The sequence below is a fragment of the Macaca thibetana genome, chromosome 4, assembly GCF_024542745.1.
Source record: "Macaca thibetana thibetana isolate TM-01 chromosome 4, ASM2454274v1, whole genome shotgun sequence".
Lineage (NCBI taxonomy): Eukaryota > Metazoa > Chordata > Mammalia > Primates > Cercopithecidae > Macaca > Macaca thibetana.
In genome coordinates, this window is record NC_065581.1 from 146,668,024 (window position 1) to 146,692,911 (window position 24,888).

Sequence of the window (24,888 nt, forward strand, 5' to 3'; positions counted from 1 at the left end):
TTCAATTAGAATATGTTTATTTTGTTAAGAACTTGATATTTGTTAGGTAGATTCATATATTATATAAACTTATCTTCACAATAATGCTTTGCGATAGATTTCATTATCCTCATATTGTAGACAATGAAACCAAAGCTCAACACAAGGTCACCAAGCTACAGGTGGTAGAGCAAGATTGGTGCTCCAGTGTCTAGCCATCTAAGCCTGGTGTTCTTTCTTACTCCTGAGCCCACAGCCTCTGGTTAGCTCCAAGCCTCCTAATGAGAAGGAAGTGAAGGACCACACTGCATGGCTGACAATGCTGCTGAGGTCAACAGACCTGTAGGCAATGTGCCATGTTGGTCAGATATTTAATTCCCAAATGGATTTGGAATTGTTTCCCGGTGTTTCATTCAGTTCCACTGTTTCGTCTATTTATGAGTTAGTGTACACTTTTGGTTATCAAAACTTTATATTTCAGCATCTGGTAGAGCTAGTTCCTCCCTCATTAGATTTTTTCCCTTCAGATTTTTCTTTGTGCTTTGAATCAACTTATCTAGTTCATAAGACCATTATGAAATTTTTTATCGTATATCAAATTTATAGCTTAAATCAGGAAAGTTGACATCTTTTTTTAATTTTTGAAACAGTTTCGCTCTTGTCGCCCAGGCTGGAGTGCAATGGCACGATCTCGACTCACTGCAACCTCTGCCTCCCAGGTTCAAGTGATTCTCTTGCCTCAGCCTCCCAAGTAGCTGTGATTACAGGCATGCACCACCATGCCCGGCTAATTTTTTTGTATTTTTTTTTAGTAGAAAGAGGGTTTCACCATGTTGGTCAGGCTGGTCTTGAACTCCTGACATAAGATGATACATCCGCCTTGGGCTCCCAAAGTGCTAGGATTACAGGTGTGAACCACTGTGCCCAGCCAAGAGTTGACATCTTGATAATATTTTGCATCTTCCTAATAGAACAAATAGATTTTTCCATCTGCACTAGTGTTCTTTTGTGTTTCCCAGTACTCATGTCTTTGTGGCTTTCCTAATCATAAAGGTAAATCTTTCTATCACGTTTTGAATCGTGTTTCAGTGTTGCTTCTTTCCCTCTCTCTTCTCTCTTTCAAACAGCACACACGGCCACACATACAAACTTCATTGACAGAGTCATCGAGGGCAACTGAAAGAAATTGAAGGAAAAGGTCCAGGTCCTTTAATGACAGGCACATGATAAAGTGTTCTTTCTCTCTGGAGGAGCATGGCAGTCTGAAACACTCAGCAATCATAGGCTTCATGATGCAGGGACTTTTGTGTTTTGTTCATTGTGGTTTTTCCAAGTGCCCAGGGCAGTACTTGGCACATAGTGACGCTTAATAAATATTTGTTGAGTGAATGAATGAAAAAACCCAGTACATGCCTCCCCAAATTCTGCTGAAAAGCAGTTATGTTCACCACCATACTATCGATGCCCCCCCAAATCCCACCGAAACAAGGCCTTTGGTTTATATTTTCTGGCAGCTGAAACTATGGGTATTTTGTGGTAGAAAGTCTGTTGAGAAGAGAAGCAGTATATAGAGTGTTATCGTCTTCCCATGTTGGTTAGACTGACCTATTTCTCCATTAGAGTATTAGCAATAAATGCCCAACACTTTACTGAAAACAAATAACCATATTCCATTTTTGCTTCTTAGTAGCCAAAGCCTTGAGATTCACACTTACACAATGATGACTTCCAAACTCCATCCTGACAGATACTTCTTGAGCTGTCATAAGGCCTACGGAGAACATCTGGTCAATGTGTAGGTTAAGTTATCAGTGAACAATTATTGTGCCTCTGAGCCATGTTATAAAGCAAGGCATTGGGCCTCTCCAGTGCTGCAGCGTGTCCGGGCTGTGTGGGATGCAAAGTGTGTGCAGGAAACACAGTCACACTGTGGTTTTACACGGAAGCTCAGGTTGCCTCTTATGAATATGCATGATGGGGCTGGATCATGCTCTTGCCGCTTGAGTTTACTTGAGCTTAACTTAACCCCCACATACCCATTTCCTGCCTATCATTTGAAGACGTTCCTTGAGGAGGTTTGAAAAAGTGAGTTGTTTCTCCAATTGTGGAGCATTTTCCTTTTTTTCTCTTAAAAATGATGACAAACTGCACCCTGATTTATTTTTATTCACTGTGAGTCACTTGCTAGTCTTATTTTATAGATAATATTTTATACCTCTTGCTTAGAAGCAGACGGGAAAGTTCAAGGAAATACCCCCTTCATCAGAGGAAAAGTACTCCGATCTAGACTGCTATGATGGTGTCCTTGCTGGAGTCCTGATAAGCAGCCCTGTCAGGGGGAAAGGAACAGATGGCAAATGGTCTTTGCAGAGCAGAATTTAGAGTGTTTTTTTCTTTGTTTTAGAAGTGATTGTTACTCTGCATTTACTGTGAGCTCTGCGTACTCCTGAGAATGCAGAAAATAAGCTGGAAACTCTTTCCTATTCTTCATAAAACAGGTCACTGGATGTAAAGGGTACTTGGCCAACTGGGAGGTCACACACACACACACACACACACACACACACACACACGCCAATTGTTGTTACCGGTTATCTTTATGAGAGGAAATGGGGGAGGGGAGAGGAGCTCTAGCTGCTCTGTTGCCAAAAGGCAGTGCTCCAGAAAGCCGAGGGGAGCCGCATGCGCTGGGAAATGCCAGCATGTGTCGCTCCCCAATCTGGCGTACACGCTCAACTCCTGTTTGACATACTTTACAAAGCAGACAGGGACTGGCAGGGGTGTTTCCTCCGGACAGACATTAATGAGTGAGGAAATGGGCAAATGTAGGTTGCTATGCAGTTGTTTTGCTGTTGATGTGGGAGCAAAGCCAGACAGCACTTAGACTCCGGGAATGCTCTCATGATTTCATGGAGGTCCCTACCCTCCCATACGAGAACTCATGCTCATGGTTTTTCCTTTAATGACAGCAGTTGGGGAGAAAATGTGCCTTCATCTAGATGTGCTGCTCTTGTTTCTCCTTGGGCTGTCAATCTCTTTCCGAGATCTGTTAGGTACAAAATTCTATATTACCAGTTTCTAATGAACTGTCTGTTTTGTTTGTTTGCTTTTAGTGTTAGTCATGCTTTTTCTATATAACATTCATGTTTTACAAATTGCTCAACACTGTTTTTGGAATTTAAAGTTCATGATTTAAGAGCTGATGGTTTTGCCTTGTCATTAAATGGTGAAATAACAGGGTTAAAATGAGGTTAACAGGATTTAGAACCCCTATTTGACCAGAGTGTTTCTTTCTCCTGAAAAATGGTGGGGAAAAGGGGAGGAGGAAGGAAGGAAGGAAAAAAGTCTATTCAAGGAAAAAATCTTAAATAGGTGAGATTATTGACTGAATTCAAGTTTATCTGAGCTAAACCTTTTCATATGCTGTTCCCATGTCATACTTTATTGATTTAACACATAGCTTTCAAGAGTATGTTCTGTGCCAGGTATATGAGAAAAACAGCATTTTGGCTACCATTTAATAACAGACTCTTTTAATTCTCTTCCCAAAAAGTAAGTTCTTTTTTCATTGTGTATCTCATATTCTATCTCCACTGCCACCAGAGTAATTAGAGTACCTGTGACTTTTATTAACATAATTTTGTTTCGGGAAAAGTTTATGGGTTATCTTTTCCCCGTATCCAGGTATCTTTACTCTGTTCAGCTATCCTGGACCACACAACTTAATCCAAGGCCTTGGAAGCATGTTGTATTTTAGTCTTGCAAATTTGTTTTTCAGTGAAATCTTTGCAGCCTTTCATCCCAGGCCCAGATTGCTTCTAGACACCTCGCTCATGAACTCCAGTTGCTTGTGTACTCATCTGTCTCCAGATAGGCTGTGAGTAACTTAAGGGCAGGGCCTGTGCCTTGTTCATCTGTGAAGTGATGGCAATATAGTCAGAACTTAAATATTTGCAGGAAGAAATGAATATTCCCAAAGATATCTTTGTCTACATATTCCAACCTTTTGGACTTCTATTTTATAGGATTGAACTCTAAGAGTTAGTAGGTTTGTCAGTTGAAGTCTATATATGTTTCTAAATTTTAGTAGAGGTTGCCAGATTGTTTCCTCCCCCCCCAAAAAAAACAAAAAACAAAAACAACTCTTTCTCCCATATTTCCACCAGTAACAGGTTGTATTGGTCTTTTAGATTTTTGCCAGTTTAGTAGCTATAAACTGATATTGCAAGTTTAATTTTTATTTTCCTGGCTATAAGTTGAGCTTGAGTATTTTTATATATGTTCGTTGGTTCAGATTTGCTGTTCTGTGAATTAAGGTTTTACGTATTTTGCCTATCTTAATACATAAAAGTTTGCACATATTTAAATATATTTACAAGCAAAAAACAACTCCTATACCTAAAAATTTCAAGCCACTTTACCTAAAAATTTCTATGTATCCTACAGAAATACTTAGATATATAAACAAAAATAAATGTATAAGCATCTCATTAGCACATTCTTTGTAATAACAAAAAATGAAGTTTAATAAAAAGAAAGTAGTTTAGTAAGTTATGGTGCTTCCTTATTGTAGAATAGAATGTGGAGCTAAAAAGAATGAGTTAAGGCCAGGTGCAGTGGCTCATGGCTATAATCCCAGCACTTTGGGCGGCCGAGGCGGGAGGATCGCTTAAGCCCAGGAGTTTGATTGCATCCTGGGCAACATGACAAAATTTTATCTCTACAAAAAATACAAAAACTAGCCGGGCATGGTGGCGCACACCTGTAGTCCCAGCTGCTAGGGAGGCTGAGGTGGTGGGAGGATCATCTGAGCCTGGGAAGTTGAGGCTGCAATAAGCTGAGATCGTGCCAGTCTGGGTGACAGAGTAAGAGCCTGTCTCAGAAAAGAAAAGAAAAAAAAAAGCAGATGAGGAGGAATATGAGAAGGAAACACAGAACTGCTGAGACCAGCCCGGAGGGACCAGTACTAGGGGTCACAGAGTTGGAATTTCATCCATGGCAGGGTTGTGATCTCTCTCCAGGAGAGAGAGCCTGGGCTCAGACAGGGAGACATGAAGATGAACTCATTCAAGGTTGGGGAGTTGCCAGACCAATGAGGGGCAAGGGAACTGAGATACTGAAGAGAGTGGTTAAAGGGCTGGCTCGTGAGAGCTCCATGGGGTAGGGAAGCAGTGAAGTGAGGAAGACACTAATAGGGAAATAATTCTAGGACTGGAATCACAAAGGGAGAGTCTTTTTGGGGTGTGGGAAGAGTAGCTAAGTGAGAAGTGGAAGAGAAGGGGATTGTGATTGGAGAGAAAAGTTCCCTATGAGACTAGACCACATTGGTGAGGAGGATGGAAAGGAAAAAAGGATTTAGATGTTCAAAAATGTAAGAAAAGAAAATATGACATGGTGTTGCCTGATATCTCAAGTTGAGAGAAGAAAAGTTAAAAGAGAATTGAATACTGGAAGACAGTGAAGGTTTTCCTGACCTCGTGATCCGCCCGTCTCGGCCTAATTACAGGCTTTAAAGTAAGTGGTACATAAAATAAAACTTCCAGGAGGTTCAAATGTATGTTTCATCAGTTGAGGTTACCCTATGATAAAAGTTGAAATTATATTAAAATTTTCTGAAACTTTCAGAAGACCTAACATCTCAAAGGGGCTCGATTCTAGAAGGAAAACTAGTAGCTTGCCAATTCTAGTTCTGGCTAGGCATTCTTAGAATACCTTAGAGTGGGTTTTAGTCTTATAGGGTTTCTGCTTTCAGAATATCAACAGGTCTTGACAAAAAAACTTTTGAAATTTCCCTCTACTGAAATGCTCCATCTGCATTTCAGGACAGTGATGGAAATGCATAAGCTTCATTTCTGGCACTTTGATTGATGAACTTAGACTTTAATATGAAGAAAACCACTGTTCTTCTATCTAGAAAATGAAACTAAAAATAATCCCCCTGTCAGAGTGTCTGTGTTCTGTGGTTCAATTTAAGGCAACTTATTGAGTATTCATTACATGCTGGATACAAGCCCTTCTCTGACAGAGAGCACTACCTGAGGAGCTGGGACACACACCTACGTGGAAGGCTGTGATACTTCTTAAGAAGCAGCTCTCGAAGCTACCCAATTAGCACAGTGCTCACTGTAGGCAAAAAGCTGAGAGCAACAATGTGGGGGTGGACTTAGCAGGAAAGGCCTCCTAGGCATTGCATAAATGCAAGAGGACAGAGAAAGAATTCACACCAGGGAAGGAAATTATTTATGGTATTGCAAGGGTGAAAAGATTTTTTTCAAATCTGGTATCTCTTACTCTGCCCTAGTTTTTGGACATATGGAGTTACCATTCCCATTAAATTATTAGAATGTGCCAGAAGACTTGGAATCCTTCAAGAACATGTTGTGAGAAGAGCTAACACACCTCCAATTATGCCTTTGGCACAAGTGTCATGTCAGATTGATGTCTGGAAAAGGATTGAGATTTAGAAAACCACATAGTGATTTCTTGTATTGTTTTATCTTTCATTTTGTGCAAATCGCACTTACCACACCATTAGTAGCTTCCTCACAACTCAACAATATAAGGATATGTTAAGAGGGACTTGCTAGCTAACTTGATCCCTAATGGAAACCCTTCACTAGGGAGGGCTGGATTTGATTCTGGGGTCAAGGCAAACACCCTTCAATGAGCCCATGCAACGCCTTGTAACTATATTTTAAACATTTTCATTGTTCCTTCTGCAGAAATTATATCTCTTCCTCTCTTCTGCAAATTGTCTTAGCCCAAAAGGATATTTTGTGCTTATTTAGTGTTATCTCACAGTCTGGGGCAATTATCAATAAAACAAGAAGTCAAAATCTAATAAGAAAAGGCAGGATATGAGAGGGTATGCATCTCTGCTGCATGAAGAGAAGACAGCAGCACCTCTCGTTTTCTTTTAGAGACCATTCGGCCCCATGAGTTTATTAAAACAGAAGAAATAAGTTGAGAATGGAAAGGGGTGTGTGGGTGACATGGTTACTTAGCAACAGGGAAGCTTCTGGCTGATGTTCTGAATTGAACAAAGAAAAACAGGACAGCAGGGAATAAAGGAATGGGGGAAAAATGAAAGGGAGTAAAACAGATGTGGTTGGGAGAGAGGGCTAAGAAGGGGTGAAAAATAAAAGTCAGGGAAAAAGCATGAACAGAAATATGGTAAATACTTAGAAACAGGAAGACTGCGAATTTTAAAAAATGGGGAAAAAAAGCCACTGAAAGAAAGGTGAAAATAGCCAGAAGGGTAAGAAAACATCTGCAGTGGAAGCTGCTAGGCAAATGGAGGAATAAAATGCCCCAGTGCCATGAACTCTCGCTTAAAACTAGGCTCTTCTGGCCGGGCATGGTGGCTCAAGCCTATAATCCCAGCACTTTGGGAGGCCGAGGCGGGAGGATCACTTGAGGTCAGGAGTTTGAGACCAGCCTGGCCAAGGCGGTGAAACCCTGTCTCTACTAAAAATACAAAAATGAGTTGGGCGTGGTGGCAGGCACCTGTAGTCCCAGCTACTTGGGAGGCTGAGGCAGGAGAATCACTTGAACCCAGGAGGTGGAGGTTGCAGTGAGCGGAGATCAAGCCACTGCACTCCAACCTGAGCGACAGCGCAAGACTTTGTCTCAAAACAAAAAAACAAAACAAAATAAACAAAAAAAAAACCCCACTAGGCTCTTTTGTGGTGTGTGAGGTCACACCAGGGTGCTCCTGAGGCAAGGGGCCCAGAACAAACCCCAAGCCACCAGTCTGTTGAGTCCACTCAGAAAATGAACCAGTAGGCAAGGTAGCTCCAGGGATATTTTTATGGTATTTTATTATAGGCATGAACCCTTAGAATGACCCTAAAATAACATGCCCCAAAAAGGAAATTCCAAAAGAATTGGATGTTAGTCAAGAAAACTTCTAATTTCATCTTTGATTCCTCCAAAGAGCTTAGTGTAATGTCATAGCCTAGAGTAGGTCAATAATTACAGATAGGTATGCCTTTCCCAGTGACTTTGCCACGCCGGTTACACGATATCTTGTAGGCATGTGTGTGTTTATTTATATTACGTGACAGGTATAGTTTGCTTCTATATTTGTCTCTTAAAAGGGCCACCATGTTTCCTAGTCCATCCTCTATATTTTTTGATCATTCACATATGCGTATAAATAATTTTTGAGCATTTGCTCAACAGAGATACATTTTTATTCATGAATTATATACATGTATTATCTAATAATACATGGGTCATTAGAATATGATGTACCTATTAAGAATGATGAGGTACAGATAACATTAAATACATTTTAAAAATTTTAATTGGTTAAAGATTTTATTTTATTAATGGAGCTTTCACCTCCTCATCTTCACTTTCATTTCCCCACATAACCCTCACCCAAAAGTACCTACCAGATATTATAATACAAGAGCATGTGGTAGGCGCTCATAAAGCATTTGCAGTAAACAGGAGTGGAATAGCATTTTCCCAGTCCCTGCTCTGAGTCATCGCATTATATTTTACAGGGATGCAAGGAGTTACATTCTTATATTTCACTCCCATAGAGATTATATGCTATTTCTGTTTTTCTGCATATAAAATAGGACTGAGTTTTTAAGTTATTCCTCTTTGAAAAAGTTATCTGGTGGGGCCTGGTGGCTTATGCCTGTAGTTCCAGCACTTTGGGAGGCTGGGTGGGAGGCTCACTTGAGGCTAGGAGTTCAAAAAACTTTTATCTGTAAGGTTTGATTTTTAATTAAGTGTGGTTGAATAACAACATGCTTTTTAGTTGGCTTCTTCCCCACATTCCAGTAAAATGATAGCACACGAATCCTTATGAAAGGGTGGGGATATCAGTTTTTTATTACTGTGTAAAGACTACCGCAAAACTTAGTGGCTTAAAATAACAATGTATTTGTTCAAAAAAGACAAAAAGAAAAGAAAAATACATAAGCAAATAAAATAAAGAACTACAGAAATAACAAATTAACCCTCTCCCCCCATCCCCCCCAAAAAACTGATGTATTTGTTTTGCTAGGTTTTCTTGAGGTCTTGTTCAGAAGTCACAAATCGTCACTTCTGCAGCATTCTATTGGTAAAAGCAAGTTATAAGGACAGCTCAAATTGAAGGGGTGGTAAAATAAACTCCAGCTTTTTTTTTTTTTTTTTTTTTTTTGAGATGGAGTCTTGCTCTGTCGCTCAGCCTGGAGTGCAGTGGCGCGATCTACGCTCACTGCAAGCTCTGCCTCCTGTGTTCATGCCATTCTCCTGCCTCAGCCTCCCGAGTAGCTGGGACTACAGGTGCCCGCCACCATACCCGGGTAATTTTTTTGTATTTTTAGTAGAGACGGTGTTTCACCGTGTTTGCCAGGATGGTCTCAATCTCCTGACTTTGTGATCCATCTGCCTTGGCCTCCCAAAGTGCTGGGATTACAGGCATGAGCCACTGCACCCGGCCAACTCTAGCTCTTGATGAAAAAAGTTGTAAACAATTTTGTGACTCTTTTTAATTCACCACATTTGAAAAATGTTAACTTGTTTTAGAAAGTGTAGGTTTTATCAAAAGGTCTACATAAAGAAATGCACACACTACTTTTTTCTCCCACTTGTTTCAACTACTTTGTAACTGAAATTGCAATTAATTCTTTTTCTTTTTGAGATGGGGTCTCCCTCTGTTACCCAAGCTGGAGTGCAGTGGTGCAATTACGGCTCACTGCATCCTTGACTTCCCAGGCTCAAGTGATCTTCCCACCTCAATTTTCTGAGGAGCTGGGACCACAGGCGTGTATCACCACACCTGGCTAATTTAAAAAATATTTTGTATAGATGGGGTCTCCCTATGTTGCCAAGGCTAGTCTTGAGCTCCTGAGCTCAAGTAATCCTCCTACCTCAGCCTCCCAAAGTGCTGGGATTATAGGCATGAGCCACTGTGTCCAGCCAAAATTTTTAAAATTTAGGTAAATAAGAGGTAGTCATTTTGTAGGTATATATCCAATTAGTCATAGTGAATGATTAAAAAAAAAAAAAAAGAATAGAATTTCCTCCAGAAAGTAAAAGCCCTATTATGCCAAAGCAGAGCTATCCATGGAGAGTAAATATAAAGCAAAATATTAATGCATTTGTTTCGAAGATTGAGCATTAGCACTAAAATGCTATATTACTGTTATTCTTCTCTGCCTACTGGGTGAGAGAGAACATTTTTAGGTTCAATAGATGTTCCATCATATGGACCTTTTCTCTTCCTCCTTCCTAATAGAAACCCCAATTGAGAAACCTTTTTTTATAACAGGGGCTCAAGAATTACACAGGTATCTTAAAAGGCACTTTGGTGGTTTTCATGTGCTGGGGTAAAAAGAGAATATTCTGTGGTTGAAAAGGGCTCCTGATTTCAATAGTGACACTAAGATGGAAAAGGGCAAATAATGGCACCTAACTGGCAAATTTACGGTGGGCATGCTCATTATAATAATAGCAGTAGAGCCCCGGTACAGTGGCTCACGCCTGTAATCCCAGCACTTTGGGAGGCTGAGGCAGGCAGATCACTTGAGGTCAAGAGTTCAAGACCAGCGTGGCCAACATGGTGAAACCCCGTCTCTACTAAAAATGCAAAAATTAGCCGGGCGTGGTGGTGCGTGCCTGTAGTCTCAGCTACTCAGGAGGCTGAGGCAGAAGAATCGCTTGAACCCACGAGGCGAGGTTGCAGTGAGCCGAGATCATGCTATTGCACTCCTCCAGCCTGCATGACAGAGCAAGACTCCATCTCAAAAATAATAATAATAATATTAATAATAATAGTAGCAGTAGAGCTGGCATGGCATTCAAAATAATACATCCTTCAAACATCTCCAGAAATCTTTTACATATAATGGATTTACAAGGAAAAACAGATGAGCAGCCCACCAGGTGTCTAATTCAGTTGAGTATTGGAAAATCCTCCAGGATTAGTGGCTATAGCCATGGTGTTGTGTTCTTGAACTCAGTCGTTCTGGTGGTGTCTTTTTATTTCTTTTCTTTTTTGAGGCAAGGTCTTGCTCTGTCATCCAGTCTGACATGCAGTGGTGTGATCACGGCTCACTACAGCTTTGACCTCCTGGGCTCAAGTGATCCTCCCACCTCAGACTCCTGAGTAGCTGGAACTTCAGGCACATGCCACCATGCTCGGCTAATTACTTAATTTTTTTGTAGAGATGGGGGTCTTGCTATGTTGCCCAGGCTGATCTCAAACTCCTGGGCTAAAGTGATCCTCCCACCTCAGCCTCCCAAAGTGTTGGTATTATAGGCATGAGCCACTGCACCTGGCCCATGGTGCCCTTCTGATACTTGCCTCTCTAGTTCTTCCAGTGATTTTGTAAGCACTTCATTCTCTGTCTTAAGACTCTTTGTATTTAAAATACTTAGAGTGGTCCACTGCACTGAACACAAATGCATTCTAATAAGCCCCTGAACCCTCACTAGGATTATTTTCAGTTTCTGGACGTATTATTAGTAAAAATGACCTCAGCAAATTGACAGAATTCTGACACTGACCCTCTGACCTATAGAATGGAGTCTAACACAGTTATCATGGTTCAGAATGACTTTGTGAAAGCTCAGAGGGTTACCTTCATTGTCAAAATAGTAAATCAAAAAATATTCTGTTATACTTCATTGAAAAAAATTGCTGTAATTTTTTTTTTTTTTTGCACTACATTCCTGGGGAAATCATAGAGCTGGAGGTCACTGTGCTTCCTATCACATCCCCACTTAACTCTTCAACTGCTGGCCAGTGAGAAAGACGGATGAGTCTTAGATAATTCCAGGGGATAACTGTAGGCTAAGTCAAGTGATAACTTGTCTTTCAAGTATATATGATCTTTCAAATGTAGTCTCCTTATCACAACAAATCAAGACACACTGTGGGATATTGATTGCAGCTTTCATCTGGACAATCCTTTTTTTTTTTTTTTTTTCTGCTTCAACAAAGAGAGAAAGAACATCAGAAGTAGTATGACTTTACCTAAAACAGCAGAACTATGTTTTCAACTCAGAGTTATGTTACTTCTCTATTCTCTGTGCCGTAAGTTGCTCTAAAGGAACTTTGTCATATCATCCAGGGCTGTGTTGAAGATAATATTATGATGACTCTGGAGAACAGAAAGTGACTAGTATTTTAGATTAAGACCATGCATGCCAGAAAGTAGAAATAAATCTCATGATAATTCAGTGATGTTTCTTGGGATCCAGTGTTGCATGACGTGAATTTATCCTTTCAGTGTCAAGAACAATTTATTTCTCACCTCTAGAAAAAAGTACTATGATGGATGGTGTTCTCTGGATTTTAGAAGCAACATATATCACATTTTGTATGACCTTTAGCTCCTTTTTTTGAGTGATATGAAAGGCTGACAGCTTTGAATAGGGCCCAGAGGAAGGTTCCAGCTGGTCCAGGCTGCAGCTTTTTTTATATGGCCCTTAGGACCCGGTGGGACCAGTGGTACTAAAAAATCAAATGAGTCTGCAGGAAGACTGAATATGAAGTTTGCAGCAGGAACGTCAGGGTTTTAGAGCAAAGCTGTAACTTCTTCAGTGAGTAGCCATTCATTCTTCTTTGAAGGAATAGCACTTGGCTTAATACTGGGCCTTGATAGAAACCAGGTGACTATGAAACACAAGCTGCCTATCATGAAGTGAATGTTATCTGATCTACCCAGCTGTAAAGTCAGACATACTCAAGTGGAAATAGTATATACGTGAGTGCATCTGAGCATGTCCTGAGAGCTCAAGTTTCACATACTGATGGATTTTCTTCCTGGCATTCATCCTCATGCCACACCGCCACCTCTCCACCAGCCATCACGACTTCATGAATAGTTCTCTATTACCAGTTAACTGAAGAAAACTAGCATAGTTTACATATAGCTCTGAGAGTAAGCTGGCATCACTAAAAGTGAATGTACAAAATAGATTACTGAAGTGCTACTCAGTTCCACTCAGTCCCACCAAAGTGAAGGTGGAGAAGGAAAATTATCCTAGTATGCAGAGCTTGAGTGGTACATCGTCCTTGATTTTTCTAGCACAGAGAGAAATGCTGATGGACAGTAACAAATAGTTTGGTCAGATTTTCATGGAAGTGGAAAGAAAAAGACCAGAGGACTGGTGACAAGTATCTGGATGGGTCTCAAAATGGGACTATCATATGAAGACATTTGGGATTCATATAAATGTGACAACATTGGTTGTCAATCCAATAGCTATACCCCTTCTTTGTGAACAAAACTTCAGATTTGTACAGGTGTCCAAGTTCCTCCATGTGACTTTATGCTCCAGAGAAGGCTGACCACACCTCTACCCTTGCAGATGAATCAGCGAGTCCAAGTGATCATGGTGATTCTATTCCCCTTGTGAGCCTCAAAAAGGGCCATACAACCCCATTTTAGCCAATGAGAAATTGAAGGGAGTCTGCTGTGGGGTTAGTTCAATGGGGGTTTATCTACTAAAATACAAACAATAGATAGTCCCCTTTTCTGCCTTTAGATGTTAGTGTGAAGATGTGTCTCCTGAAGCACCTTAGTCTACTTATGACTATGAAAGATGCTAAGGTTATATGCTCAAGATTGCAAAGCGAAAAGATGGGAAGGACCTGGATCCTTAATGAAATTGTTGAGCCATCTAATCAACTACCTCTTGAGCCACCGTATCTTAGAGAACTTTTTAACATGTGAAGTAACAAATTCTTAATTGTTTATATCAACTGTCCAAGGTTTTTATTTTTTTGAAGTCAAAAATATCTTAACTGCTAACAACAACAACAACAACAACAAAAAGCCCTCTGGAGGCTTAGTAAGCCGGTGGACAAAATAATCCACCCTGCAAATGTTAGTCAGTCTCCTTCCCCATTGATCCTGGGGCTCACTCAATGGGCTCACGAAAAAAGTGTCTACAGCAACTTGGATGCAGAGTATGCACAAGCTCAACAATATGGACTTTCCATCACCAATGCTGGCTATCACTGCTGAGTGCCCAACTAGATAGCAGCAGAAGTAAATCTTGAGCCTCTGACATGATGTCATATTCCAGGAGGCCATTCAGCCACAGGGAGGCAGGTTAATTTATTGGCTGTGTATCATCAGAGAAGAGATAGAAATTCGTCCTTACTGTAGTGGTTACTTATTCTGGATTTGGATTTTATTTTCCTATCTAACATTTCTTTTTCTTTTTTTTTTTTTTTTTTTTTTTGAGACAGAGTCTCGCTCTGTCACCCAGACTGGAGTGCGGTGGCGTGATCTCAGCTCACTGTAACCTCCCGGGTTTAAGCAATTCTTCTGCCTCAGCCTCCCGAGTAGCTGGAATTACAGGCATGTGCCACCACATCAGGCTAATTTTTGTATTTTTAGTAGAGATGGGGTTTCACCATGTTGGCTAGGCTGGTCTCGAACTCCTGACCTGAGATGATCCGCCCACCTCAGCCTCCCAAAGTGCTGGGATTACAGGCATGAACCACTCTGTGCCCAGTCTCCTAACATGCCTGTCTAACACTTGCTAGTACAACCATGCTGTATATACTAAATACCTCGTACAAAGGGGGATCATACCTGGTTTGCCCAAGTCAGTTCCAGTTTACTGCTGTTTTCCTGGTGTAATTAGTAGCCCTCATCACCCTCAAAAGCACTCCAGTTCAGATGACAAATTATAAAGGCATCTTACTTACACACCATCATGGTACCTTGTACACATTACTTTTGATCTGGACACCCATTTTTAATTAAACAACCAGTAGAGCTTATGCTTATGACTTACCATATGTTTATTAACTAGAAATAGACAAACAGCTATAAGACAAAATGCAAAATTGTGACACTGTCCTTTAGAATGTGACATATTCTCTGAACCAGTAGTTCTCAAAAGGTGATTCCAAGACCAGCGACATCAGCATCACTTGGGTGCTTGTGAGAAATGCAAATAATCTAGCTTCATCCTAGAACTACTGAATCAGGAAGTCTTGGAGTGGGCACAGCAACGGATGTTTAAACAGACCCTCTAAAAAGTATTGGTGCACATTAAAGTTTGAGAGCCACTGCTCTGAAATATCAACCAAAAACTGTTGCTCTTTTTCCCTCATAGCCACAATACATCCTAAAAACCAAGCTGTGGAAGTAGGAGTTGGTCACTCATTATTACTTATAATGATCCATTTGCAAATTATTTGCTTCTCATTTCTGTAATTCTGAACCTTGCTGGTTTAGAGGTTTTAGTACCTCAAAAAAAAGATGCATCCACCAGGGGAGAAACAGTATTCCATTGAATAAGAAACTGAGATTGCCATTTGACCATGCTTATATCTTCTAAAAACTTGGTAAGCAGGAAAAAATGGTTTACGCTATTGGATTAAATGATTGATCGTGTCTATAGAGAGTAAATGGGGTTGCTTCTAATGTTTAGAAGGAAAGAGTATGGGTGGAACAAAGAGGGTCTCTGGGGTACCTTCCACACTGCCATGTCTACAATAAAAATTTAATGAAATATTTCAACAACCTTACATAAACAGGACTACCTTTTGGCTCTGATCCCTTAGTAATAACAGTCTAGGTCACTCCACCAGGGAAAGAATACTGACAATCCAAGATGTAGACTGGAGGGAAAGGGAACATGGGATGGCTGGTGAAATAAGGAAATTGTTGCTATATGGCAACTGCCAATTTGTAATCAATTGCAGAAACGCATATTGTGGTATCTGCCCCCACTTTTTTTTTTTCCATATTATGTACTATATTTCATTGACTCTCCAATGCATATTTATGTACCTTTATTTCTATGAAAGAAAAACACTTCCCACTGAACTATGATGTGATGCTGCTTGCTTTCAGTTAGAATTTTTATTTTATACCTTGAGAGAGAGATTTTGGGGTTTTAGACACAAATTTCCATCACATGTCACTCTTCTGCATGCACTAAAATTTTTCTAAAAAATCAGTTAAGGTACTACTAAGGCAATGAGAATTACATCACAATTGCCACCCAGTTGATAGCAATTATAAGATGCTATTGATTGATTTCAGACATGGTAGATTATTGGAAAAATGTATTTTAAATTGGTAAAATATGACACATATTTATATTTTAACTAATTTTCCTTTTATATTTTCTTTCTGTCCATTATTTTATATTAAGTGGTGGTAATAAATTTGAACAATGTAATCTATAGTTTATATCAAGATGGGATTATGATTGAACTGGGAAATGAATGAACATCATTACCCAAAAGTTCTGGACTTGAAGCTGGATGCCGTAACTGATTACATACTGGTTTCTCTTGGGAGAGCAGTTGAGTGTGTTTTTTGCTGTTTTGGATATATCTGCATCACATTAGGTAGACACATAAGTAAAGATAAATAAAGAAGAGAATAAATGTAGTTAGGCAGTCAAAGGTGTGGACTGTAGTGGTCACTGTTTTTATGTTTTTTTTTTCCCCTTCTTTCTGTTTGGGAAATTCCTCACCTCCTTTTGAGTCTTGCTGGAAGTCAAACCTCACCATTTACCCCAGAAGCCCAAAATGCTAGATACTTACTTTCCAGTCCTCCATGCAACATGGGTATATACTCTAGATTCAAACCCATGGACTTTGAAATTGGGGGCTAATTTTGCAAATAAGAAGAGAGAAGGGAACATTTCTGCTTGTGACTGTAGCAGCCATGTCTAGTTTCTAAAGATAGCATGGCCAGCCACATCTACAGCAGTATCCAACGCATAATGCCAACAGTGTCAACTGGGCCAGCTGTGACATCTGATGCTAAGTGGCAGCAGCAGCAGTGTCCACATAGGACCAGCTTTGTGATATGATTTTGGCTGTATCTCTGGGTGCACAACCTCTGAGCCCATTTGCTGTCCTGGACAGTGCAGGCCAACCAATAGCCTTTCAATAAATCCTTTTTTGCCCAAATCAGGCAGAGTCCATTTGTATTGTTTGCAGTGAGGCTCCCTGGATGACATAGATCTTCTGTATCATAAGATACTGTTCCAAAAAATTATTTTTGCAGCACTAACATTGGTTTCAGAATGAAATGTTTCTTTGCGAGTTTTACTTTTTGATAATATTAAAAGTTAAGAAAGACAAATGTTCATCCACCTACCAGTAATATGGTAAGGGTCAATCTCCCGCTGGTATAAAAAATTAAGGAGGAAAATAGCTCTCTTTAAATGCATGGAACTTTTTAAGAAATGTATTAATAATTGACTCAATGAAAACAAAATATGAGGTTTGGAAATGGAAAATAAAGGCCATTCCTTCCATAAAGCTGTGGTGCTAGCCCTTCACTGTACTTGCTGCTATACCAGAGGAGCAAATGGGCAGCACTCTTAGTCTCACAGGGATTTTAAAAATTTATCATTGGACTATTATTGCTTATAAGCTGAATGTAGTAATTTCAGCTGTTTTTCCAACAAGTTGGGTTAGAGGTCTCTGCTTTCCTTCTGCCTCATCTCAGCAGCTGGATCACATGAGTCCCACCTTCAGAATCTGTCTATGCCTCTTAGGCCCAATCCTAATCTGAAGAATTTAAATAGCCCCAACCTTACATTTCGGCCTACTATGTGCTGGGCATGCTTCTAAGTAACAAGGGTGACGCATCATCCAAAAGACACAAAGTTCAAGCTTTAGTGGAACTTCCTAATGATTTCCTGCCTGCCAGCAAAAATCCCTGAAGCCCCCTTCTATCAACGTATCTATACTTCCATCAATGTATCTATGTCTTGTTTCTTCTGCCCTTAACTAGCTCACTGCGGTCTCTTCCCAAATCTGAAAGTGTGGTGGGAAGTCTTCATAGATTTTTAGATAAAAGAAATTGAGCATTGTTGCTTTTCTAATTTGGGATGTTAATCTTTTTCTTACTTTAGATGTCCAATTTTATGCTTTCATACAATTGGCATGATACATTTATGCTTTCCTTAATTAAATAAAACCCAGATGTTTCAAAGTAGTCAATGAGAGAGCATCTCTTCTTGATAGGGGAGGTTGACCTTACAGTCCCAACTCCTAGCTCTGAACACTCTCCTCAGGGATTATTTTTACTATATCACCTGCAGGCCTCGAAAGGCAAAAACTAATGCCCTGCTTTCAGTGCTTTGTCCCATATATGGACATACAGTTCTTCCTTGCATACCATTTAGTTCAACTGAGGCTGACGTGATGCCCAATTAAGCTTTACTGGAGGTTAGAATGTAACAAAATGGCAGCGAGTACTAAGAGTAGGACCATGAAACTAAATACTCTAACATATATTGCATAGCTTATTCATCTTCAGTTTTTAACCCATTGCAGGGCTCTTTCCTTTCTTTCTTGAGGTCTGTTTCTGCAAGTACATATTCTCAAATATTTGGCCTTGTCATCATTAAGACCCAGAAAGGGATGGCAGCTTCCACATACTCAGCCTTGTCCCCTCACCCTGAGTTGCTCCCTGAGGGCCTCCCTCCTCTCCAGATAGTTGATCCTAGTAATAACAAGCTTCATGGAGGAAGCAAAGACATCTCTAGGGACATAGCCTAACCCAAGCAATCCTACTCCGAGTAGACATAGCAAGTATTAGGCCTCTTCCAAGAGCAGGTAACAAAAATGTATCTCAAAGTTGCTTAAGAAAAATAAGTCATGTAATTTTGCAAAGAAAAATTCTTTGTTTAAGAAAATGGAAAAGACAGATCTTGTTTGCTTCAGGTGTGGCTGAGCACAGAGGTTTACATGATGCCTGTCTTTTGCCTTTTTTTTTTTTTTTTTTTTTTGGAGATGGAGTTTTGCTCCTGTTGCCCAGGCTGGAGTGCAATGGTGTAATCTCAGCTCACTGCAACCTCCGCTTCCTGGGTTAAAGCGATTCTCCTGCCTCAGCCTCCCGAGTAGCTGGGGTTATAGGCATGCGCCACCACACTGGCTGATTTTGTATTTTTAGTAGAGATGGGGTTTCTCCATGTTGGTGAGGCTGGTCTTGAACTCCCAACCTCAGGTGATCCACCCACCTCAGCCTCCCAAAGTGCTGGGATTACAGGCGTGAGCCACCATGCCTGGCTAGAGACGGGGTTTCACCATGTTGGCCAGGCTGGTGTTGAACTCCTGATCTCAGGTGATCCACCTGCCTTGGCATCCCAAAGTGTTGGAATTATAAGCATGAGCCACTGCGCCTGGCCTCCTTTGTCATTTGACAGAGACTTTTACTCTTTGTCTTTTTCTCTTTTTCAGTCTCTTTCTTTTAAACTGTCTCTCCCTCTTTCTTTTTGTCTTTCTCCTTTCTTTCTTTCTTTTTTTTCCTGAGACAGGGTCTCACTCTGTTACCCAGATGGGAATGCAGTGGTGTGGTAACAATCACTCTAGCCTCTACCTCCCAGGCTCAAGTGATCCTCCCACCTCAGCCTCCTAGTAGCTGGGACCACAGAGAAGCACTACTATGTCTAGCTAATTTTTTATTATTTGTGGATATGAGGTCTCAATAGGTTGCCCAGGCTGGTCTCCAACTCCTGGGCTCAAGTGATCCTCCTGCCTCTGCCTCCCTAATCCCTGGGATTAGAGACATGAGCCACTATGCCCAGCCCTTTCTTTTCTTTCTATTGAGTCAACTTTAAAGAAAAATTCCCCATATTTTGGCAAAAATGGCCACCAGCAGCTTTGGATTATATGTTTAACTACAGCAATCCCAATGAAAAGAAAAAGATGTAACCTCTCTCCTAATGGTTTCAGCAAAATTACATGGCTGGTTGGGCCAGTATGGCTCCCTGAACCAATCCTGGAACTGATGGTGGAGTGCAGTGATTGAGCAACCAATCCTGGAACTGGCGGTGGAGTGCAGTAATTGAGCAGTCTGGATGATGGACTCACTCCTGTGGAAGGGACCATAATGCCACGGGATTGAGAGTCCGGCCAGGGAGCAGAGAGGTATTTCCTTAAAGGAAAAGCTTCAGATCATTCAAAAAGTTAGAGATCCATGTATAATATGGTATTCCCAATATTCATTCTGAAGATTTGGGTATAAAAGGGCAGGAGAGTATTAGAGTTATAGTTAGACATGACAAATTTGATATGGTCTGCAAGTCAGACACGGAAGAATGAGGAATCATAAATTACAAGATTGTTTCAGTCATAAGCAAACTGAGGCATTGTATCAATCACCAAAAGTGTAGAAAATGGTCTCCAAAGTATTAGGGGAATCTGCATCCTAAACAAGATCAAATGCCAAGACTGCTTCAGGGATAAAGAGTTGCTTTTAAGTAAACTGAGCTAATCAGAAGGAAAGATCTGGGCCAGGCATGGTGGCTCATGCCTGTAATCCCAGCATTTTGGCATATCAAGGCAGGAGGATCGCTTGAGGCCAGGAGTTCCAGACCAGCCTGGGCAAGATAGTGGGATCCTAGCCCTATTAAAAAAATAAATAAAAATAAAAGAAGGGAGGGATCAGCATGTAAAACTATACCTGGGACAAGAACTGCAAATAACTGACTTCACTGAAGTGGGGAAGATAATGTACTCTTATAAGCAAAACATATTGTGAACAGATAAGAATGTATCACTATTGCAATTCATCTCTTTTTATTAATCTTACTAAATGCTTGAATGAATGAGTTGTACTCATGAGGCTTCAAAACTAAAACAAAATGGTTGGTTCTTCTGCTGGTTGCAGGTTACAATTACCTTAGCTTGGAAATGATAAGGCTGAGTTGGTTTAGTAATGAAGAGGAGATCATATTCACAAGCACTGATCAATTATTTATTTTAGCACTGTAGTCATTAATTTATTGATTTCTCATTCCACAGCAAATCTAATGAAGCAAAAAACTTAAATTTTTTTTCTGCTACATTCTGTAGTAGAAAGAATTCCCTATCTCTTCTCATTCCTAACAGACTAGAGGTTTTGAGACCATTTTCCTCACAAAACACTTGAAACAACCTATGAACAACTGAAAGGTTGAAGGTTTGAAAATAAGCGAATGGACAATAATTTTCCTTACCAAATAAGAACCATCAAAATTATTGCATATGAAGTTACATGCAGCATCCTAAAGTAGGAAGTTAAGAACTCAGAATTTAACTTGAAATATTTCAAGCTTAAATTTGAACAATTATTTTACAAATTTTTTTAATGATGTAACTCATAGGCCTAATTTGGCTACCCCTGAAAGCAGAGGTTGAGACAAAGACTTGGCTACAGGTTGTGTGTAGTGGGGAGGTAATCCCAGAAAACAGAAGTAAGGGAGCAGGGAATATGACACAGGAGGAGAAGTCGGTACAAGAAGGTGTTATTGAAGTCTCTGCTGAAGGGAAGAGCGCATCAGTTCTTCTGGGACTTCTGGGAAGTGTAAATGTCTTCCAGAGCTTTCCGTTTGAAGGAAGTGTGGATGAAGGTGGTTCCCATGTTGGTTGATGGCTGTTATGTGTACTGGGGAACGTAAACATGGTCCTGAAGTGGTCCACACACATGCCCAGTGGCTCTGGGGCATAAGAGAGGCCCAAGGCTGAAAAATAGAATAATTCTTTGGCTGCCTGAGGTGTGCCCCTGTCAATGAGGAGGTGAGCCTGAGCTCCTGGGGAACTCTCACTGCAGCTGCAGCTGAAACAGGAGTGGGCCAAGGAAATGGAAATGAGGCTCCAACATACCTGCTACATCAAACAAATAGATGTGAGGACCAAATCTGGCTCATGATTTATCAGTATTAGACTTGTGGTCAGTTGGCTTAGAAATTCACAAACTGATAAAAGTGGAAAAGGTTTACTGGAAAATAAATAGATAAATAAAAATATAAATTTACACACGGAATTCATTGCATGATCAAACTGACTTCTCAGAGATTCTAGGGATAAAGTACAGAACTGTAAAACGAGGGCCAATTTCTGCTCTTCATTTCTGCATTAATTTAACAAATTTAATGAACATTTACCATATGCTAGGTGCTGGAGTTACATCAATGAAAAAGATAAAGCACCTGCCCCGTGGAGCTTGCATTCTGTTTGGGAGATAGTCAGCAAGCAATAAGTTTCGGACTTTCAGTAAAAAATAAAACAGAGGACCAGGTGCTGTGGCTCACGCTTGTAATCCCAGAACTTTGGGAGGCTGAGGCAGGTAGATCACCTGAGGTCAGGAGTTTGAGACCAGCCTAGCCAACATGGTGAAACCCGTCTCTACTAAAAATACAAAAATTAGCCGGGTGTGGTGGCGGGCACCTGTAATCCCAGCTACTTGGGAGGCTGAGGCAGGAGAATCACTTGAACCTGGGAGGCGGACGGAGGTTGCAGTGAGCTGAGATCATGCCATTGCACTCCAGCCTAGGTGACAAGAGTAAAACTCCGTCTCAAGAAAAACAAGGTAAGGTAGTATTGTGAGAGATAGGGCTGCTGTTTTAGATAGGGCAGGCTTCAAAGGCTTCTCTACATGAATGACATTTGAGGGGAAACCTGGATGAGAAGGACTGAGTCAAATGAATATCAGGGAAAAGTATTCTAGGCAAAGGAAATAGACTATGTATGAGCCCTGAGGTCAGAATAAGCTTTTATGTTTGAGGAGCAACAAGATTAATATGAGTGAAGTTGAGGGTGAGAGAAGTGGTTACGAGATAAAGTTAGACACGCCAGCTGAGGTCAGATGAGGTAGAGTCCTGTGGCTATGGAAAGGCATGTAGGCTTCATTCTCAGTGTGATGGGAAAACACTGGGAAATTTTAAGCAGATGAGATGTGATCTGATTTTCTGTTTTTAAAAGTCCATTCTGGTTGCCATGTGGAGAGTGTGTATGTGAAGTTTTGGATCCTAGAATTGCAGAACACAACAGGCCTAAATATTTGTGTTTTTCATGAACAGGTGGATCTCTTAGTTATGTTTTGCTTGAAATGCATGTAGGCATCCACACAAAGACCTCAACACACAAGTGTTCTTGGCAGAATTACTTATAATAGCCAAAAGGTGGAAATAACTCAAATGACCATCAGCTGGTGAGTAGAAAAATAAAATGTGTTTATCTTCAAGCATAATAGAAAGCCATTTAATAATAAAAATAAATATTGACAATGCTACAACATGGATAGCATCAAAAACATGCTAAGAGAAAGAATACAGACACAGAAGACCACACATTGCATGATTCTATTTATATAAAATAGCTAGAAAAAGAAAATCTATATATGGAGAAAGCAGATTAGTGATTCCCTGGGACTGGGAGTGAGAACAAAGAGTAAGTGTAATGAAGCAGGAGAGATTTTACTAGAGTGAGAGAAATGTTCTGAAACTAGTTTGTGGTGGTGGTTGCACAACAGTACATCTAAAAATTATTGAACTGTACACTTAAAACAGGTGATTTTAAAGGTATTTAAATGATACATAAATAAAGTTGTCTCAAAAAAAAATACGTATTGCCACATTTAGAACATATATCTTCCGAGCACATGGACCCTCCATCTCCACAGACCTTGGTTTTACCTGAAGTTACTCCTCCAACCCACATTTCCCTTGGTTAAGAGAGCACCAGGCTGCACAGGCCTTTCATGGTCACCCAGTGGCCCACTTTGGGAATGAATCGAGTTCCTGTCTTTCTCAACCTTGTTTCCTCTGGGGAATCATACACATTCCAAGCATTCCCCATTTGCCCTATTTTCAGAACTCTCAGGTTGCTTGGTTCTTCGTTAAGCAATGTTTTTATCATCTTTAACCCATGCACTTTTTTGTCTCACTTTTCCAACTATTGCCAGCTGTTTCAAGAACATTTTTTACTACCTTTTCCTCCTTTTTCTCCTTTCTTCCTCTCTTTTCTACCTCTATTTTTTCCACTGTCATCCCTCATTCTTTCGTTATGTTGTTCCATTTGTGACCCCTAAAAATAACTCTAATGATGGGAGAACAGGATTGGGGACATATTAGTATCAAGTGAAAGGAAAGTCTAAGGTGTGCTTCACCCTATCAACTTCTAAAGTGTCAAAAAGTTCTTCTCAAGAACATCCTCAAAATTTCCTTCTACTCACTATTGTTTATTTCATGAAAAATAAAAATCTTGTTGTAGTTTTAAAGTTTGTTTACTTGTGCTAAATAATCACACTTTAAAATTATTTTTCATTGTGAACTAGAATATTTGATTACAAAAAGTATTTTGTTTTTATCAACGTAAATACTTTTGTTGGCTGACCCAGTAAAAGGAACACTATATATCACATTATTTCTGTAAAGAAAAAAATGTCTGAAATCCAAGAAATGATTAGAGTTTATTTTTGGTTTGTTAACTGGAGGCTGTCATTACTTAACTTTAAAACAAGGTACTTAAAATAGTATCTTTACATCTTATTAAGTGCTATACTATACTTGTTCCATTGGTCAACCTCGTATGTTGTTTTATTGCAATTCTTTATATTCTTTATATTCTTATATTCTTAAAAACAAAAGGACAATTACAAATACAACTAAGCAAAACTAAATTTCCCTTTTAGTAGAACAGAAGACAGGTTCTTCATTTTCTTCATCTGCCTTTCACATGAAGTATACAATGCTGGGAATAATTAGTATATTAATAGTCTCTACTGTCAGAGTTCATTTCTTGGTTACAAAAATGTAAGAGAATGAGATTCTAACTTCCTTTAAAATTCAGCTTAAAGGGGCCAGGCGCGGTGCTTCACACCTGTAATCCCAGCACTTTGGGAAGCCAAGGTGGGAGGATCACTTGAGCCCAGCAGTTCAGGACCAGTCTGGGCAACAGAGTGAGATCTTGTCTCTAAACCAATAATAATAGTAAAAGAAATAAAATTTAGCTTAAAGAAAACAACCAGGACTGCAGATCAAAATGCCTTGTTATGTGAGATTACAAGATTATGGGTGACTACTATGTCTTGTCTTGAGAGAGAAGGATGTACACCCACATGCCACGACACACTGCATTCACGGGTGTAAAGAAAGTGTTTGGCCCCATCAGGAGTGGTGTAAAAAGAAACAACACTGGGC

General features: G+C 40.1%; 1 protein-coding gene across 7 annotated transcripts in view; it reads left to right on the forward strand.

Moving 5' to 3' along the window:
• Positions 1–2,019: 2,019 nt before the first annotated feature.
• Positions 2,020–24,888, forward strand: part of CEP85L (centrosomal protein 85 like) — a 239,010-nt gene continuing 216,141 nt past the window's right edge. For 2 of the 7 annotated variants that reach the window (XM_050786403.1, XM_050786405.1), the window contains exon 1: positions 19,258–22,898. The gene's annotated coding sequence lies outside the window, so the exon portion shown is untranslated. Of the gene's footprint in view, positions 2,065–2,094; positions 3,857–19,257; positions 22,899–24,888 lie in introns of those variants that run through there. The other 5 variants (XM_050786400.1, XM_050786402.1, XM_050786404.1 and 2 more) reach the window with 5 other exon arrangements.